Source organism: Megascapheus bottae, chromosome 3 (genome assembly GCF_031878675.1).
Source record: "Megascapheus bottae isolate mThoBot1 chromosome 3, mThoBot2.hap1, whole genome shotgun sequence".
Lineage (NCBI taxonomy): Eukaryota > Metazoa > Chordata > Mammalia > Rodentia > Geomyidae > Megascapheus > Megascapheus bottae.
The window spans coordinates 39,439,755-39,460,278 of NC_143511.1; the positions used below are offsets into that span (position 1 = coordinate 39,439,755).

The following is a 20,524-nucleotide window of genomic DNA, read 5'->3' on the forward strand; positions in this document are numbered from 1 at the left end:
TGCTTATTTGATTTTTTCTGGTAATGGTAATGAATTGCTTCCAAAAGAATTTTGTATAGACTGAATCTTCCTCTATATTGTTTATTATGTGCTGGGGATTGAATCCAAGATTTTTCAATTACTGAGAAAGTAATCTACCATCAAGCTATATCCCTAACTCCATTCTATTTGGTTTAAAGAAATAAGTTACAAAATAGACAACAGCTTTCTATTGGCATCTATGACCAAATAGCATAGGCCAGATTTAGTCTATACCAGCTAGTTTGAAGAAAAGCAAGAACCTTTTAAAAGGTGTGGGGAATTCTTAGATCACCTCACAAGATGTAACTTTTTCATCTCCAGTACAATGCATTTTAAAGTACCCCAAATACCAAAGTATCCTTGGACTTTCTTTATTGGCTTACTTTCCACTTCTTACCATAATCGCAAGTTTGAAGGAAGATTTACTCCACCCAAAGATCATGGAGAATTGACCAAAATGGAGCAAAATCCTAGGATAACTGAAGGAATCTTGAATGAGTAAATCTAAAAGGGTCTGCAGAAATGAGCAGATAGAAATACCTCTTCCAAGAGTACTTTCAGGAAATCCTTTGACATGGAAGCTATAAATTTGACTGGGGTTGCCCAAAAATTCATATGGAATAATAAAAAGACCCCAGGGAACAAAGGCAATTCTTAGCAGGAAAAGCGGTGTTGGAAGAATAACAATTCCAATCTTCAAACTCTATTACATAGCCAGCTTTGTGCTGGCAGAAGAACAAGCCTGAGGACCAATGGAATAGAACAAAAGACCCAGAAATGAACCCACAAACCTATAGCAACCTAATCTTTGATAAGAGAGACAAGATGAAAGATAGACTCCTCAACATATGGTGCTGATAGAATTGGCTATTCACATGTAGCAAACTGAAGAAAGATCCTTATATATCATCCTGTATCAGAAACTCCGTGTTTAAAAAATATACTGACTGCTATGCCACTGTGCCTTCCTCCTCTAAATTCTTTATAGACTTCTCTAGGTAAGCATTCTTTGCAAGCCAAGGGTATCTAGCAACAGTGGTTAAGATCTTAGCTTCTAAAATTACACTGCTTTTAGATGGCCTATATTCAATGCTTCTTGTGTTACTCGTTAACTGTTTGACCTTGGACTGGCTGTTTAATCACTAAACCTCTATTGCTTCTTTGGTAAAATTATAGATATAATATTTTTTCTGTCCCCTCTCCACCTCAAAATTATTAAGTCTTCCTGTTTGTTAAGCATTCTAGGAAGCAAAATGTTAAAAGTAGAATGATGATTTAATTTGTTATTTAATCCACATGGCAATAGCATTTCTAAGCAAGAACTTATTGGTGGATGTTTTATTAATTTTTGCAGGTATAATTATAATTTGAGAGCATCATCACTAATCGTCAGTCTTTGGTCGCACATTTGGACCTTTGAAAAAGTCCATGAGCTCACTGAACACGGTGGCAGCTCTCAGGGTGCTTGTGCTCTCTTCACCATTGGAACCTACACATTCGCAACCATGTCGAAGGGACCTGCAGCTGGCATTGATCTTGGCACCATCTACTCTTGTACAGGTGTCCTCCAGTATGGGAAAGTGGAGATAAATGCAAACGATCAGGGCAATCGGACCACGCCAAGCGATGATGCCTTACAGACACCGAACGTTTGATTGGTGATGCCACAAAGAATCAGGTGGCCATGACCCTCACCAACACTGTTTTCGATGCCAAGCGAGTAACTGGACATAGGTTTGATGATGCTGTCGTCCCGTCTGACATAAAGCACTGGCCCTTTGGTGGTAAATGATGCAGGCAGACCCAAGGTCCAAGTTGAGTACAAAGGCGAGACAAAAAGCTTCTATCCAGAGGAGGTCTCCTCCATGGTTGTCACAAAGATGAAAGAAATTGCAGAAGTCTATCTTGGGAAGACTGTTACCAATGCAGTGGTCACTGTGCCTGCATACTTCAATGACTCTCAGCACCATGCATCAAAAGATGATGGAACCATTGCTAGTCTGAATGTACTGAGAATTATCAACTGCTGCCGCTATTGCTTATGGTTTAGACAAGAAGGTTGGAGTTGAAAGAAATGTGCTGATCTTTGACTTGGGAGGTGGCACTTTTGATGGGTCAGTCCTCACTATTGAGGATCTTCAAGGTCAAGTCTACAGCAGGAGACACTCACTTGGGTGGAGATTATTTTGACAACAGGATGGTCAGCCATTTCATTGCCAAATTCAAATGCAAGCTTAAGAAGGACATCAGTGAGAACAAAAGAGCTGTTTGGCATCTCTGTACTGCTTGTGAGTGAGCTAAGCGTACCCTCTCCTCCAGCACACAGGCCAATATCGAGATTGACTCTCTCTATAAAGGCATTGACTTCTACACTTCTATACCCGGGCTCGATTTGAGGAGCTGAATGCTGACCTGTTCCATGGCACTCTGGATCCTGTAGAAAAAGCCCTTCGTGATGCCAAACTAGACAAGTCACAGATCCATGACATTGTCCTAGTTGTTAGTTCCACCCATATTCCTAAGATCCAGAAGCTTCTACAAGACTTTTTTAACGGGAAAGAGTTGAATAAGAGCATTAACCCAGATGAAGCTGTTGCTTATGGTGCAGCTGTCCAGGCAGCCATTCTATCTGGAGACAAATCTGAAAATGTTCAGAATTTGCTGCTCTTGGATGTCAAACCCTCTACCTCTGGGTATTGAGACAGCTGGCAGAGTCATGACTGTCCTCACCAAGCGCAATATAACCATTCCTACCAAACAGACTCAGACCTTCACCACTTACTCTGATAACCAGCCTGGTGTGCTCATTCAGGTATATGAAGGTGAATGGGCCATGGCCAATGACAACAACCTGCTTGGAAAGTTTGAGCTCACAGGCATACCACCTGCTCCATGTGGTGTTCTCAGATCGAGGTCACATTTGATATTGAAGCTAATTGTGTCCTCAATGTCTCTGCTGTGGATAAAAGCACCAGAAAGGGGGACTGGGAGTTTGGCCTAGTGGTAGAGTGCTTCCCTAGCATGCAGGAAGACCCAGGTTCAATTCCTCAGTACCACATACATAGAAAAAAGCTGGAAGTAGTACTGAGGCTCAAGTAGTAGAGCTCTAGCCTTGAGAAAGTCCAAGGACAGTGCTCAGGCCCTGAGCTCAAGCCCAGGACTGGCAAAAAAAAAAGCACCGGAAAGGACAAGATCACAACCATCAACGACAAGTGTTGTCTTAGCAAAGAAAACATTGAACACATTGTTCAGGAAGCTGAGAAATACAAAGCTGAAGATTAGAAACAGAGGGACAAGGTATCATCTAAGAATTCCCTGGAGTAATTTTGTGCAGTATTAATCTTGATCCCATTTTCAAATGAGAAGAACAAGAAACAAGAAAAATGGCAAATCAAGGAATAGTATCTTCCACCCAATATAAATAGGCAATGGAGCAGTCTATGGCAAAACTAGCAGAGAGTCCTCTAAATGCTATACAAATGCAATTGATAAACATTATCAATGAAAAGTTTGAAAATATACAGAAAGAGATACGTGAGGAAGTCATATCTAAACGAGATGAAACCAGAAAGAAGGTGATACGTGAATGTGAGGAAGCCATAAAGGCAGCCATAATAAAGGATTTAGGTGAACATGAGGAAGCTAGAGAAAGAAAAATGGTCGAATTCATAGAATCCACAAACAAAAAGCTGACCAAATTCCAACAAAGGTCCAATGAGAGTAAAACTGCTGAGCTAACCACTCAAATGGAATTAAAGGAGTTAAAGAAGTCCATACACAATCTAAAACAAGAGATGCAAGGCATCAAAAGTGAGCAACTGGAAGGAAAAGGAGATGAAGAATAAAGTAGAAAGTATTGATAACAGGATAGACAATGCAGAAGACAGAATCTCGGGTTGAAGATAATCTAGTTGTTATAGGGAAAGAACAAAAAATGAGTCAAACCAAATCTAGGAAATATGAGAGAACGCTTCAGGAGGTCTAAGATACAATTAGGAAGCCTAATTTAATGCTAATTGGTATTGAGGAGGGTCTGGAGAAAGAAGTCAATGGTAGGAAAGATACTTCAGGGAATCATCTCAGAGAACTTCCCAAATATCCAGAAGGGCAGGCCCATCCAGATACAAGAAGCTTTTAGAACCCCAAACAGACTTGACCAGAAAGGACATCTCACCACATTATAATCACACAGGATCAATAGAGACCAAAGAAAGGATCCTAAAAGCAGCCCAGGAGAAGAGAACAATCAGCAACAAAGGAAAACCAATCAGAATAACCACAGATTTCTCAGCAGAGACCATGCAAGCAAGAAGAGATTGGAGGGATATATGTCATGCCCTTAAGACAAATAACTACCAACCAAGAATACTGTACCCACCTAAGCTCTCATTTATAACTGAGGGAACAATAAAAACCTCCCATTCCAAGGAAAAGTTGCAACATTACATAGCAATCAAACCAGCATTGCAGAAAATTCTCAAAGATGTTCTACACATTGAAAACCAACACAAACATGATACTGACAAAGAAAGGGCACCTAAAAATCATACCAGCTAAGTACTGCAAGAACTGTCAAGCCACAGGCCCTAATGAAAGCTTTTTAAAAATGGCAGGAACTAGTAAATATTTTTCAATCCTAACCCTCAATATCAATGGATTTAATTCTCTAATTAAATGGCATAGACTGTCTAGTTGGAACAAAAAGCAAGACTGATCATTCTGCTGTCTTCAAGAGACACATCTAGACCCCCAAAACAAACAGTTTTGAAAGAGAGAGGTGGGATAAAGGTTTATCAAGCTAACGGCCCGCGTTAACAGGCTGGAGTTGCCATCCTCATATCAGATAAAAAAGATTACAAACTAAAATTCATGAGATGAGACAAAGAAGGTTATTACATACTAATAAAGGGATCTCTCCTCCAGGAGGACATAGCCAGGTGAACAACTGTATAGACAGACTAGATCTAACAGACATCTGCAGATTATTTCACCTAAAATCACAATATATGTGTTTTTCAGCAGCACATGGAACATTTTCCAAATTATACCATATTTTAGGGCATAAAACAAACTTATAAAATTCAGAAACACTGAATTTATTCCCTGCATTCTCTCAGACCACAAGGGCATCAAATAGGAATGGAACACCAATCTCCACCAATGAAAACCATGTAACTCATGGAGAATGAACAACACATTGTTGAATCACCAATGAGTCATTAAGGAGATAAGAAGAGAAATTCAACAGTTTATGAAATTTAACAAAAAGGAGCACACAAAATACCAGCTCCTTTGGGACACCGCAAATTCAGTACTCAGAGGAAAATGTATAGCTCCGAGTGCCCACAATAACAAATTGGAAAAATCGCAAATGAATAATTTAATGTTGCACCTTGAGCTCCTGGAAAAAGAGAAACAAAGTAACCATAATCCCAGTAGAAGGAAACAAATTATTAAAAATTAAAGCAGAATTAAATGAATTGGAGTCCAAAAAAGTATAGAAAGAATCAACCAAACAAGGTGTTGTTTCTTTGAAAAAATTAACAAAATTGACAGATTTTTGGAAATCTTACCAAAAAAAGGGGAGCACACCCAAATAAACAAAATCAGAGATGAGAATGGTAATATCATGACACAGATTGCCAAGATAAGGGGAATCATGAGGGAATACTTTTCAAACCTTTATGCCAACAAATTTGAGAATCTAGAAGAAATGGATGAATTTCTAGCCAATATTAACATACACAGAGTGAACCAAGAAGACCTAATCCACTAAACAGACCTATTTTAAGCACAAAATTAGAAATGGCAATAAGAGACCTCCCTTCCAAGAAAAGCCCAGGCCAGATGGATTCACAGCTGAATTCTGTAAGTTCTTTAAATCGGAGCTCACACCAATACTCCTCAAAATCTGCAACGAAATTGAAAACAAAGGCTCTTTGCCAAACTCATTCTATGAAGCCAGTATAACCCTCATCCCAAAACCAGACAGAGATTTATCAAAGAAAGAGAACTATAGACCCATTTTTCTTCTTTCTTGTTCTTTCTAAATTTTTATTTGTAATTTTAGTGGCTTAACCTGCATTTATTACAAATTCTCACATCTTCAAGCTCATGGGATAAGGAGCAAAAAACCTACAATGATATACATAAAGTGCTTTCACATGATACAAATATGAAATTGGGTTTTATATTTCACCTAATGATAGGTGACCTTTGCAAGATACAATTGTATTTGGACTGTATTTGCACTTATTCCTGCATATAAAAGTTTGGAATTAATTATTAAGCTATCACAATGTATTTGTCATGACCGCAACATTATCATCATAATGTGTATTAACATATTCCAATTCCTCAGTAGAGAGGTGGCTGCAATATTCTCATTAACTCTTTAATGTCTAGTTTTGGAGATAGCCAAATATCAGTAGTTAGAATCTTTTCTCTATACCTATATCCTTGGTTATGGGTTAGAATCTTTTCTCTATACCTATACCCTTGGTTATGGGTTCTGGCTGGGTTTTTTTATATTGCTAAGTTATTTACACATTTTTAATTTGCCTCTGAAACCTAAATTTTAACTATCTACTAAATAGCTCCAACTATATAATTACCAAAAATCATAAGCTTAACATGTTCCAGATCAATATATATTGTCATCAAAATATGATTAATCTTACTTAGTTGATTTCATGGTAACTCTAGCTTTCTAATTTCTCAGTTAAAAGCTTCGGTTTATCTCATTTGCTGTTCACTTCACATTGCCATTCTAATTGAGGAGCATTTCTATTGGCTCTATCTTTGGGGGTTTTTTTTGATATTTTTTATTGTAATTAATAAAAGGATTACATGATGTTTGCCAGACAGAAGGTGCATTAATTCACATACATTGATACCCTATCACATGTCTTGGTCCCCATTACCCTCCCCCCCAACCCCCAACTTGGTTTTCCCACCTTCCCTATCCAATTTCAAATAACCAAATACAAATATATCCAATATATCAGATAACAAAGTGAGATACTGTAACAATATGATATAACCAAGGGCCAGCAAAAGAGCTGAGAGAAAACATAGTACAACAATCACGCATTATATGGCTTTTGTTTCTATATCCTAGAGTTCCTTTCAATTAGCGTCATACTATATGGCCTTATATATCAAGGTTTGCTCTATTGCAAATCTCTGCTAGGAGAGTCCAAGGTTTCTACTGATTATGACAAATGAGGGAAACCATTGAGCCTAAGTTCTTTGAGTCTGGCTTACTTCACTTAATATGATTTTTTTCTAAGTCTTTCCATTTCCTAACAAATGGGGCGATGTCATTCTTTCTGACAGCAGCATAGAATTACATTGTATACAAATACTACATCTTGTTGATCCACTCATCAACTGAGGGACATCTAGGTTGGTTCCATATCTTTGCTATGGTAAACAGTGCTGCAATGAACATTGTTGTGCTAGTGGATTTAGTATGTCCTTGTTTCTGGATGATTGGGCAAATGCCAAGTAGTGGAATTGTTGGGTCATAGAGGAGCTCTATGTTTAGCCTTTTGAGGCACTGCCATACTGCTTTCCATAGTGGTTGAACAAGTTTGCACTCCCACCAACAGTGTAGTAGTGATCCCTCATAGCCACATCCCCTCCAGCATCTGTTGTTATTAGTTTTCTTGATCCTGGCCATTCTAACTGGAGGGGCGTGGAATCTTAGCATTGTTTTGATTTGCATTTCTTTTATGACCAGAGATGTTGAGCATTTCTTCATGTGTCTATAGGCCATTTTTGTTTCTTCTTCAGAGAAGACTCTCTTTAAGTCTTTGGCCCATTTTTTAATGTTACTTTGGAGATTAGTTTTGGGGTGATTCAATTTTTTGAGCTGTTGATATATTTTAGATATGAGGCCTTTGTTCATTGTATGGTTGGTGAAGATCTTCTCCCACTCTGTAGGCTTCCTAATTAATTTACTAGCTATGTCCTTTGCCATACAGAAGGTCTGCAGTTTAATGCAGTCCCACTTATCCAGACTTTCTCTGATTTGTTGTGATTCTTGGTCCTTATTAAGAAAGTTTTGACCTGTGCCAAGGAGGCCTAGTGTATCTCCTATTCCTTCTTGTAAAGTTTTCAGTGTCAGCTTTTACCTCAAGGTCTTTGATCCATTTGGAGTTAATTCTAGTGCAGGGTGACAAAGAAGGTTCCAACTTTAGTTTTCTGCAGGTGCTTAACCAGTTCTGCCAGCACAACTTGTTGAAGATGCTACCTTTCTTCCATTCTATTTTTTGGGCTCCCTTGTGAAAGATTAGGTGGCCATAGGTCTGTGGTTTAATATCTGGGTCCTCAGTTCTATACCCTTGGTCTTCAGCCTGTTCTTGTGCCAGTACCAAGCTGTTTTGATAATTATAGCTCTGTAATAGAGTCTATAGTTTGGTATTGAAATTCCTCCTGCGCTGTTCTTTCTGCTAAGAAGTGTTTTTGGTATATGAGGTCTTTTATTATTCCATATGAAATTTTGGATTGCCTCTTCTAATTCTTTAAAGAATGCCATTGGGATATTGATGGGTATTGTGTTGAATTTGTAGATAGCCCTTGGCAAGATTGTCATTTTCACCGTGCTGATTCTTCCAATCCAGGAGCATGGGAGGTTTTTCCATTTCCTTAGTTCTGCTTTAATTTCCTTTTTCAGGGTTTTAAAGTTTTCATCAAAAAGTTCCTTTACATTCTTAGTTAAGCTAATTCCTAGGAACTTTATTTTCTTTGAGGCTATTGTAAAAGGAGTTGCTTTCCTGATTGTTGCCTCATTCCTCTCACTGTTGGCGTAGAGGAAGGCAGTTGATTTTTGATGGTTAATTTTATACCCTCATCCCCAAACCAGACAGAGATCCATCAAAGAAAGAGAACTATAGACCCATTTCTTTGATGAATATTGATGCAAAACTTCTCAACAAAATACTGGCCAACCGTCTTCAGGAATTCATCATAAAAATTATACACTTTGATCAAACAAGATTCATCACAGGGATGCAAAGCTGGTTCAATTTATGCAAGTCAATTAATATAATTCAACACATCAACAGGAGCAAAGACAAGAATCATATGATTGTCTCAATAGATGCATAAAAGGCATTTGATGAGGTATAACATCCCTTTATGCTAAAAGCTCTGGAGAAACTAGGAATCCATGGAACATTCCTCAGTATAATAAAGGCAGTCTATGACAAACCCACAGCAAGCAATATACTTAATGGTGAAAAGCTAAAGCCATTCCCTCTAAAATCAGGAACGAGACAAGGATGACCACTCTCTCCACTCCTCTTTAACATAGTATTAGAATTCCTAGACAGAGCAATAAGGCAAGAAGCAACCATAAAGGGAATCCAAATATGGAAAGAGGAAGTGAAACTTTCCCTCTTTGCAGATGACATGATTCTGTATTTAAAGAACCCTATAGACTCCACTCCCAAGCTGCTTGAGCTGATTCAAAACTTTGTCAAGGTAGCAGGGTGTAAAATTAACACTCAAAAATCAACTGCCTTCCTCTACGCCAACAGTGAGAGGAATGAGGCAACAATCAAGAAAGCAAGCCTTTTACAATAGCCTCAAAGAAAATAAAGTTCCTAGGAATTAACTTAACTAAGAAGGTAAAGCTTTTTGATGAAAACTTTAAAACCCTGAAAAAGGAAATTAATAAAGAACTGAGCAAAGGGAAAAACCTCCCATGGTTCTGGATTGAAAATGACAAACTTGCCAAGGGCTATTTACAAATTCAACACAATACCCATTGATATTCTAATGTCATTCTTTAAAGAAATAGAAGAGGCAATCCAAAATTTCATATGGAATAATAAAAGCCCCAGTAGAGCAAAAACACTTCTTAGCAGAAAAAAACAGCGCAGGAGGAATTCAATATGAAACTGTAGACTCTATTACAGAGCTATAGTGACCAAAACAGCTTGGTCCTGTTACAAGAGCAGGCCTTAGGACCAATGGAACAGAACTGAGGACCCAGATATTAAACCACAGACCTATGGCCACCTAATCTTTCACAAGGGAGCCAAAAAAAAAATGGAAGAAAGAGAGTCTCTTCAACAACTGGTGTTGGCAGAACTAGTTAAGCCCTTCAGAAAACTAAATTTGGATCCTTCTTTGTTACCCTGCACTAGGATTAACTCCAAATGGATCAAAGACCTCGAGGTAAAAGCAGTTACACTGAAAACTTAACAGAAGGCATAGGAGGTACACTAGGCCTCCTTGGCACAGGTCAAAACTTTCTTAATAAGGACCCAGAAACACAACAAATCAGAGAAAGGCTGGATAAGTGGGACTGCATTAAACTGCAGAGCTTTTGTATGGCAAAGGACATAGGTAGCAAGCTAAATAGAAAGCACACAGAGTGGGAGAAGATCTTCACCAACCATACAGCAGACAAAGGCCTCATATCTAAAATATATCAACAGCTCAAAAAATTGAATCACTCCCAAACTAATCTCCAAAGAAACAACCATCCCATTAAAAGTTGGGCCTGAAGAGGAAATAAGAATAGCCTATAGACACTTGAAGAAATGCTTGACATCCTTGGCCATAAAAGAAATGTAAATAAAAAAAACGGAAAGATTTCACCTCCCTCCAATTAGAATGGCCATGATGAAGAAATCTACTGACAACAGATGCTGGCAGGGATGTGGCTATGAGGGATCACTACTACACTGTTGGTAGGAGTGTAAACTGCTTCAACCACTGTGGACAGCTGTATGGAACTTCTTCAAAAACTAAACATAGAGCTCCCCCATGACCCAGCAATTCCACTACTTGGCATTTACCCAATCATCCAGAAACAAAGACATACTAAATCCACTAGCACAATGATGTTCATTGCAGCCCCAACCTAGATGTTCCTCAGTTGATGAATGGATCAACAAGATGTGGTATTGATACACAATGGAATTCTATGCTGCTTTCAGAAAGAACGACATTGCCCCATTCGTAAGGAAATGGAAAGACTTGGAAAAAATCATATTAAGTGAAGTAAACCAGACTCCAAGGAACATAGGCTCAATGGTTTCCCTCCTTTGCCATAATCAGTAAAAAACTCCTAGCAGAGATTTACAATAGAACAAAACCTAGATACATAAGGCCGTATATGTATGACACTAAATGAAAAGACCTCCAGGATATAGAAACAAAAGCCATATAAGAGTGATTGTTTTTCTTAATGTACTATGTTATCTCTCATCTTTTTTTGCTGTCCATTGGTTATCTCAAATTGTTAAAATAATTCACCTGGTTATCTAATATATTGTATATATGCTTATTTGGTTATTTGAAATAAGATAGGGAAGTTGGAAAACAAGATGAAGGGTGGAGGTTGGAGGAGGGAAATGGGGACCATGACATGAGAAAATGTATTAATGTTTGTGAAGTAATACACCTTCTATCTGGTGAATATAATGTAACCCTTCTACTTATTACAATAAAAATATATGAAAAAAAAAAGAATTCCCTGGAATCCTATGCATTCAACATGAAGGCAACTTTTGAAGATAAGAAATTCAGAACAAGATCAATGATGAAGGTAAACAGAAGATCCTTGACAAATGCAAGGAGGTCATCAGTTGGCTGGATACGAATCAAACTGCAGAAAAGGAATAATTTTGAACATCAGCATAAAGAGCTGGAGAAGTATGAAACCCCATCATCACCAAGTTGTACCACAGTGCAGGTGGCATGCCTGGAGGAATGCCGGGGGCCTTCCTTGGTGGAGGAGCTCCTTCCTCAGGCGGCACTTCCTCTGGGTGCACCATCGAGGAGATTGGTTAATGCAACCTAAATACACATGTAGTAATGATCCACCCAGTAATATATTCAAAAGACCAAAATTTAGCAACTTCTGTAGCAGTTTTAAAAGTGTGAGCTGCTATAGTAAATTACTGGGCATTCTCAATACTCGAATATGGCACATGTACACAGGGAAAATACTAACATTGTGCTTTATAAAGCACTGTATTGTAAGTGGAAAATGCAATGTCTTAAATAAATATATTTAAAATTGGCAAATAAAAGTCCATGAATAATTTGGGATTCATAATTTGGGTGATGAAAGGAAAGCATGATATTGAGGGAGAAATAGGAAGAGGACTATTGAGTTAGAAACTCCAAATAGCCCCTGCCCTTATTCTTTTCCCATAGAAGGTCATGTTTACAAACAGCCATCAGCTTGCCCACACAATTCCTTCCCTTAACGTTTGCTGTGTACTTCTGAGAACTCCTGTAGGAATGGCCACCAAGTAGCTATTAGTCAAAGTCATCCAAGACTGCTTTCCAGTTTTCTAAACACTTGTTGCTTCTCCTTGATATCAATATGTTTATGGCAGCTTAAAGCCTTCAGTTCCCAGCCATCCCAGTCCAAGAACACAGACCATGTCAAAGGAGCTGCTTAGGTATTTTAAATTCTTAATTAATGTCACTCCTTTCCACATTCTCACCAATCCAATCCCTTCCAATTCACCCCTTCTCTCACTCTTTTTTGGTTATTCTAGATTTCGTACATGTTAATTGACATACAGAGAAGTTATATTTCATGAGTCAGGAAGTGAGTACAGTTCCTTTTCTTTTCTTTTTTCTTTTTTTTTTCCTTGCCAGTCCAGGGGCTTGAACTCAGGGCCTGAGCACTGTCCTTGGATTTTCTCAAGGCTAGAGCTCTACCACTTGAACCACAGCACCACTTCTGGCTTTTTTCTATGTATGTGGTACCAAGGAATCACAGGTCTTCATGCATGCTAGGCAGGCATTCCATCACTAGGCCAAGCTCCTGGCCCAGTACAGTTCCTTTTGAACAGTATCACCCACTTCCTCATTCTCTCCCAGATTTTCCCTATCCCCTACACTTGTGTAGTTCATTTCCTACATGATATCTAGTGGATTTCACCCTTTGTCGCGATATTTCTGTGTTTCCCCCTAACCTCTCCAACTCAGATGAACTTAGATACAAAACAGAGGTTATAGAAATAAAACACAGAGACAGAAGGGAATAATCCAAATTAAAAAGAAAAGAAGAGAAAAGAAAAAAAAGGAGATCTGCTCACAGTATAAGAAAAATAACTTCTGTTTCCATTTCTTGGAGTTCATATTAAGAAGCAGCATTTTACACGACCTTCTGCACATAGTTATTGAGCCTCTGTGATCCTTTTCTAAGAATAACCTCGTGGTCTCACTGTGTGAATGTCTAGAGTCCTATATAATTTATCATTTTCAAGAGTATTTTTTTTGCTTTTACCATCTAGTGTGTTTACTTGCTGATGTATAGACACATTCTAATCATTACAAATGAGGAAATCCATGCAGACTATGTTTTTTGGGGAGTCTGGTTCACTTCACTGTACTGAATGGTACAATATCATTCTTTCCGATGGAAGCATGGAATCTCATTGTGTATAAGTACTACATCTTGATCCATTCATCTATTGAGGGGCATCTCGGTTGATTCCATATCTGGCTGTAGTAAACAATGCTGCAATGAATATGGTCACGCTGTTTGCTTTAGTGTAGCATGCGAGCATTGAGTTCTTGATTGCAAATGCAGTATATCCTATGAAATTAAGATTCATGAGAAAAGGATAGATTGATGAGAAATGAGAGAGAATGTTCAAAGGGTGACAGTGATCAGGATGCTTTGTATTCATAAACTGCTTTGTAAAATGGAAACTCCTCTGTAACACTACTTAAAGATAATTTTAAAATGGAAACATAATGTAGGCAGCACCAAATGCCAGTGGCTCATACCTGTAATCCTAGCTATTCAGAGGGCTGAGATCTGAAGATCACAGTTCAAAGCCAACCCAGATAAGAAAAATTCATGAGACTTTTCTCCAATTCAACTTATGCTGGAAGTGTAACCTAGTGGTAATGTGTTTGCCTAGCATACATGAATCCCTGAGTTCTGTTCCCTGGTACCACATCTACCCAAAAACTAAAGCTGGAAGTGGTGCTATAGCTCAAGTGGTAGAGTGCTGGCCTCAAGAAAAACCCAAGGACAGTATCCAGGCCCTGAGTTCAGCTCCCAAGATTGGATAGATAGATGATAGATAGATAGATAGATAGATAGATAGATAGATAGATAGATAGATATAAAATATATGCTCTTGTCACCTCTTACTCTTTTTAAAATATATTTTATTGTAATTAATAGAAGGGTTACATTATATTCGCCAGATAGAAGTTGTATTACTTCACAGACATTGCTACCCTTTCTCATGTTTTTGTCCATATTTTCTTCCCCTCTTAATATCTTTTATTTTCTTTTTTCTCCCAATAGATACTTTCCTCTTTACTTAAAAAGGCAATCCTGAACCCATGAGGAACCTTGTCTGATGAATCTATACACACTCTAGGTTAAGTTCAACAAGCTGGCAATTTCTGTACCTCAGCAACCTCCTGTTGTTACAGTGGAAGTTCCGTCAAGTTTGCAGTTTCATTAATGACAAGAAGAATTAACTCCTGAAACACAGACTTTCCACAATTTGGTCTTATTAACTACAGTTGTATGCCAATAACAGAATGGAGAGTTTCAGTTCTCTGCTGATCCATTTTTACTGTCTTTTCTCAAAGACCACATGGAACTTACAAACCAAGGAGAACGAGAATGCAGGAATTCTGTATTCCCCAGTCACAATTCTGCTAAATATTGACTTGATGTTTGGCTTTGGGCAACTTAGTTAACCTCACTGTGCGTTTGGTTCCTCATCTGGAAAAAAAAGAAACTAAAAATACTCTTCTCATGGGGGAATTATGTGGATGAACTAATTAATGATAGAAAAGTTCCATATAAATGCTAAATAGTCTTACTATTCTTACATCAGGAGAATGCTTATGTATGCTCAGTGGTTCTGCATGAATTCCTTTGTTACTCAGTGCTCTCTGGGTATCTACACCTATTGTCAAGCTCCCCTGAAATACAGTTTGGCACCTAGAACATGGCAACAGTTCTTGGTTCCTCACAGACTCAAGAAAAGTATTACAGATTTCAGTCTTAATGTCAGCTCTTTCCAACTTCCTCACTGCTGGAAAACAAAGACTGAGCTACTCCTCTAACAAGGGCTACAATGAAAAAGAAGTAACTTAGAATATCCTCAGCATTAAAAATTTGTGCCTAACCACTATTTTAAAAAATGAATTTTAGTCCAGTGCCAGTGGCTTATGCCTTTAATTCTAGCTACTCAGGAGGCTGAGATCCAACGATTGAGGTTCAAAGCTAAGATGGGCTTATGTACTGATTCTTCTTCAGTAGTTGCACAAATTGTTTCATGTCAGTTTATTAATACAAGGCATTTCCCCCATCTCTTCCAAACCCCACTCATCCCTTCCATTTTCTTAGTTCCATTTGCATGTATATGTACATATATATGTACATATATTTATATACATACACACAATTTTGATGTTATGACTGGATTTCCCCATACTTCTTTGTCTGTCCCTCTCATCTTGCCTGACATCTCAAGTACTTGTTTTCTCTTTTTAACTTTGCTAGATTATAAGAGACTTGTTCAGAAGTGTTACCCCAATTGGAATGCTTCCCTGAATATGCCATACATTAGTATTTATATATATATGGGCCATATATCTGCATATATATGTAAGCATATATACACATACACAGAGAGAGAGAGAGAAAGAGAGAGAGAGAGAGAGAGAGAGAGAGAGAGAGAGAGAGATCTCATTTCTACATGTGACAGAAAATGTGTGATCTTTGTTTTTCTGTGCTTGACTTACTTCATATAGCTTTTGCCAGAGCCATCCATTTCTTTGTAACTCTTTTGGATGGATGAGTAAAATTCCATTGCACATGCACTCCGATTCCATTTCTTATGCAAGTCCATCCTTAATTCCCTCTAAATTCAGCATTTCCCCATTCAGCATTGCTTCGATTCTTGCAATTTTTCTCGAATTACATTGCTATACTATCTTTTGCAAATGTATCCGAGATATTAACAAGAGTTGCTTGGTTCTTTGAGATCTAGCATGAATTTAAAACTATTTAAAATTACAAAAAAATATAAATCCCTCCCCTAGGTTTCTTGTCTTTTAAGGGCTTATTTATTATTCCTTTGGGACATGGGGTTTTCCTTTAAAATATTTCAAGTTATAGATCCTCTTCTTGTCCAGAGTTTATGTTCTGCTTGGGAAAACTCAAATGTAAAACTCATCCCTTTCTCAGTTACCACAGAGCCTCTCCACCACTGGATAGCACTTGCTATCCAGTTGCCATTACAAAGGAAATGAGGATAATTGCCAGGTCTACTATGTAGCAACACACAGACCTTGAAATTAAATACAGGAGATCCTTGTCCTTAATTCATGACCACAACTCATTGTCATATGCTTGGTACCTCTGTTTCCATGCATTTCTTTTCTTTCATTTGTTTTTACAAACAGAAAAATATTTCCCCAAATTTCTTATTTACTTCATGAGTCAAAGTTTGCGGTATGGTAGTGCTGAAAATATAGTGAGGTTTAAATTAAATGTTTATGTACACCATTATCTTCCTATTCACTGTTCTCCCTCTCTGTACCAAACATGAGCTGAGATTTGGCAAGAAGAATTATCTTAATGGAATATATAGCAATTTCCCAACCCTGAAATTCAACATGGCTTGATAGAATGACGAATTATAAGGCCTAGAGAAAAATACCGCTGAGTCCAGTCATGAAATTTCACACAGAAAAGGAATTCACATCTGTTCTTAAATGTCAATAAACCAGAAAGATAGAAGATTGATTCAAGAGATTCTGCAGATGTGATAGCTGTTACAGTATATGAGAAGTTAAAAGCATTCCCTGCTATAAGTGTAGACATCATGCTAGTAATTTGTTCAGCAGGAAAACAAGCTAACAAGCAGTTTAAGCTACCAGAATTGTATTTTCAAAATGTAAAAAGAATGGGCTGAGATTGTCATGGTGGCTCACAATAAAAGATTCAAAATTGGTTTCCCTGGACATCTCTGAGTGCTGGGAATCAGGACCTGGGGTAAGTCATTTGATATCCCTTACCTCTGATTTAACTCATCATAACTGCGAGCAATTCTGAAAATATCTCAAGTAGAATAGCTCTTCTGAATATTGAATTCAGGACACAATTAGCCTAGCGAATGTTTACATAAATAGTACATTATGTTCAATAATGGAAACAGAACCTGCATTAAATAAATAGGTGGAGAAGGTACTTTGGAATAATGATATAATTTTGATCTGTGTAATGTAGAAATGAAAGCAGCAAATTTGTTTCCATGTACTACTTGCTTTCAAAGTCTACTTTTCCCATTTCCTCCTTGTTAGTCCTTCCAGATTCTACCAAAAGTCATTTCTCCTTGGAGAAAAGGCATTGAAGGATGAACTGTCAAAATTCTACAATAGATGAGGTTTTGAGAAGCACATTATGCAATAAAATATGAACCAAGTTGACTCTCTAGGTCTATAAAGTAAATTCTAACTTTTGAGAATAAGCGGATGTATCAAGGACTCATGAAGACGCAAAGAACAAGTCAGAACACTGTATAAGAAATGCACAGAACTTACTTGTTCTGCCTAACTAATAGTATGTGACCTTGACCAACAAGTCTTTGTTTCTCTTTCCCTCCTATGACACCAGGCAGTCTTAATTCTAGTCACTCCTGCAAGATCCCCTATTTTAGACTCCATAGTTATGGAGTATTTCTGTATTTGGCTTATATCACAGAGCATAATGTTCTCCATATTCCTCCATAATGTCACAAATGGCAGGATAGCTTTCTATTTTTTATTTTATTTCACTTTACTTATTTGTTTGCTGGTTGTGGGGCTTCTACTCAGGGCCTGGGCAGTCTTTGGACACTTTTTGCTCAAGGCTAGTGTTTTACCACATGAGCCACAGCATCATTTCTGACTTCTTTCTGCATATGTGATGCCAAGGAATCAAATCCAGGTCTTCATGCATGCTAGGTGAGCACTCTACCAATAAGGCCACCCTTTTGGCCCCAGGATGTCCTTCTTTTAAGCCTCAGTAGTATTCCATTTGAGTTTTCCATATTTACTTTACTCTTTTGCTGATGAATACTTAGGTTGATTGCACTCTTGGCCACTGTGAATAATGCCACAGTAAACAAGAGAGTGCAAATATCTCTTTAAGATGCTCATTTTATTTCTGTTGGATATCTATCAAATAATGGCATTACTAGATTACATGATAAGTCCAGGCTGAAATTTTTTTCATAGATTTTTTATTGTAATTAATAGAAGGCTTACATTACATTCGCCAGAATATCCATTTTATTTTCCATGTTAGCATTACTAATTTACAGGCTCACTGACAGAACACAAAATTTCCCCTTTATTTTTCACATCTTCACCAACACTTACTATCTCTCATATTTTTAATAATAGTCACCCTAGCAAATTTAAGTTGATATCTCATTGTGATTTTAACTTACATTTCCCCAATAATTAGCAGTGCTTGACATGTTATTCAAATACTTCTTCTGTATCTTCTTTTGACAAATATCTATATATTCTCTGTCTATGTTATTTGTCTTAATTGGGTTGTTTTCCAATTATTGAGTTCTTTATATAGTCTACTTATTAATTTATACTAATTTATTTATAATGATTTAAATTTTTTATCCTATTGAATCTGCCTTTTTATGATGTCTATTTATAGGTAATTTTACTTAGGTTTATTCTTAATATTTTGTCTTTCAGTCTTTATATGTGTGATGAGCAAGTCATATTCATCACTCTGAAGATTCTGTATTATTCTGAATCTGACTATACACTCACCTTTAGCAGTGAGTTTTATATTTCATTTGCTTTCATGTTACTAATTAGCATCCTTTTATTTCAGCTTGAAGCATTCCTTTTAGTATTACTTGTGAGGCAGGTCTAGTGATTAACTCCTTCAGGTTTAATCTGGCAAAGTCCTCTCTCCTTGTAAAACTGTACAGTTTTTCCTAACTATATGTATAATACAGCTTTGGGAATGTATAATTTCTACTACTTGTTTTGAAGTGCTTAAAATGGAAACTATTCAAAAATTTAAAAATGACATACAAAATAAAATTCTACTTAGAAATCTAGAATAAAAAGGCATACTTCTTTCATATGACTATACTACATTGCAAAAATAAGAATATAAGATTTGGGGCTGGGAACATGGGTTAGTGGTAGAGTGTTTGCCTAGAATGTACAAAGCCCTGGGTTCAATTCCTCGGTACCACATACATAGGAAAAAGCTAGAAGTGGTGCTATGGCTCAAGTGGTAGAGTACTAGCCTTGAGAAAGTTCAAGGACAGTACATAGGCCCTGAGTTCTAGAGGAACTGGCAAAAAAAGAATACAAAATGCAAAAATAGTGAGATATATCCCATTTTTATAAATATGTGGTTGTGCTTAAATAAACATGGCTAAAAATAATCAAGGATGTTCTACATGAGATATTTTCAGTTAGTCTGACTGATGGACATATGTATAACTTTAATGGTCAGAACTTTTTGAATTTCACTGCAAGGTTTATAATTTTTGTCTATGTTTTTTAACCAAAAGTTTTGAGTGAGGGTGACTCAATAAATGATTACAAAATCTCTGAATAAGTAAGTTTATATACATATTTTAGATAAATACTGCATACTAAAAAAATACTGCATACTATATGCAAATAAACTTTTTAAATAAACATAGATGTATCAGAAGAGTTTGCTCAAGGGTTGTAAACCAACACTCTAAAACAATAAAATATTCACAGAAAAAAATTGTGTCTGGGTTAGCCATATTGGTCTACATAGGTTATTCGGAGTTAGAAAAATTACTTAGGAACTTATCACCTGGAAACAAAACTATCATTTCAAACCAGATTTTCTTTTTCAAAATAGCTAAATAAAGGAAATGACAAATTATATAATAGGGAATTCTACATTCAAGGAGGATAATTATTAAGTTAACTGATAGGTCTATTATTGTACTTAGAATGGTCTAAATGCCTTATGTAAAGGAAATGGAATTGTATTAAAAGTTGACAACATTTTTCAAGAACTAAGTTATATATACTTGATCAGCTGGTTTTACTTCACTATATTGACTTGGAAATCAACATGAACATTGCAACAAATTTTAAAATTCAGGTAGGGCTTTGAACTTACTCGCACCACCCTACCATTAAAACTGAGTTTAACTGTCTCTACAAACACTAGAAAGAAAGAAGAAGGAAAAAGAAAGAAGAGAAGGAAGAAAAGTAAAATTGAAGGAAAGACAGAAGGAAGGAAGGAAGAGGATCAAGCTAGGTGCTGGTGGCTAATGCTTCTAATCCTGACTATGCAGGAGGCTGAGAGCTGAGGTTTAAAGCCCATTTGGGCAGGTTTGTACCAGAAACTCAACTCCAATTAACTACCAAAACAAGGGGAAGTGGAGCTGTGGCTCCAATGGTAGACTATTAGCCTTGAGAAAAATAGCTCAGGGACAGGGCCCTATATTCATGGACCACAAAAACA

General features: G+C 37.2%; 1 pseudogene; it reads left to right on the plus strand.

Moving 5' to 3' along the window:
- Positions 1–1,526: 1,526 nt before the first annotated feature.
- LOC150065393 (heat shock cognate 71 kDa protein-like) lies at positions 1,527–11,832 on the plus strand (annotated as a pseudogene).
- The last annotated feature ends 8,692 nt before the right edge of the window (positions 11,833–20,524 follow it).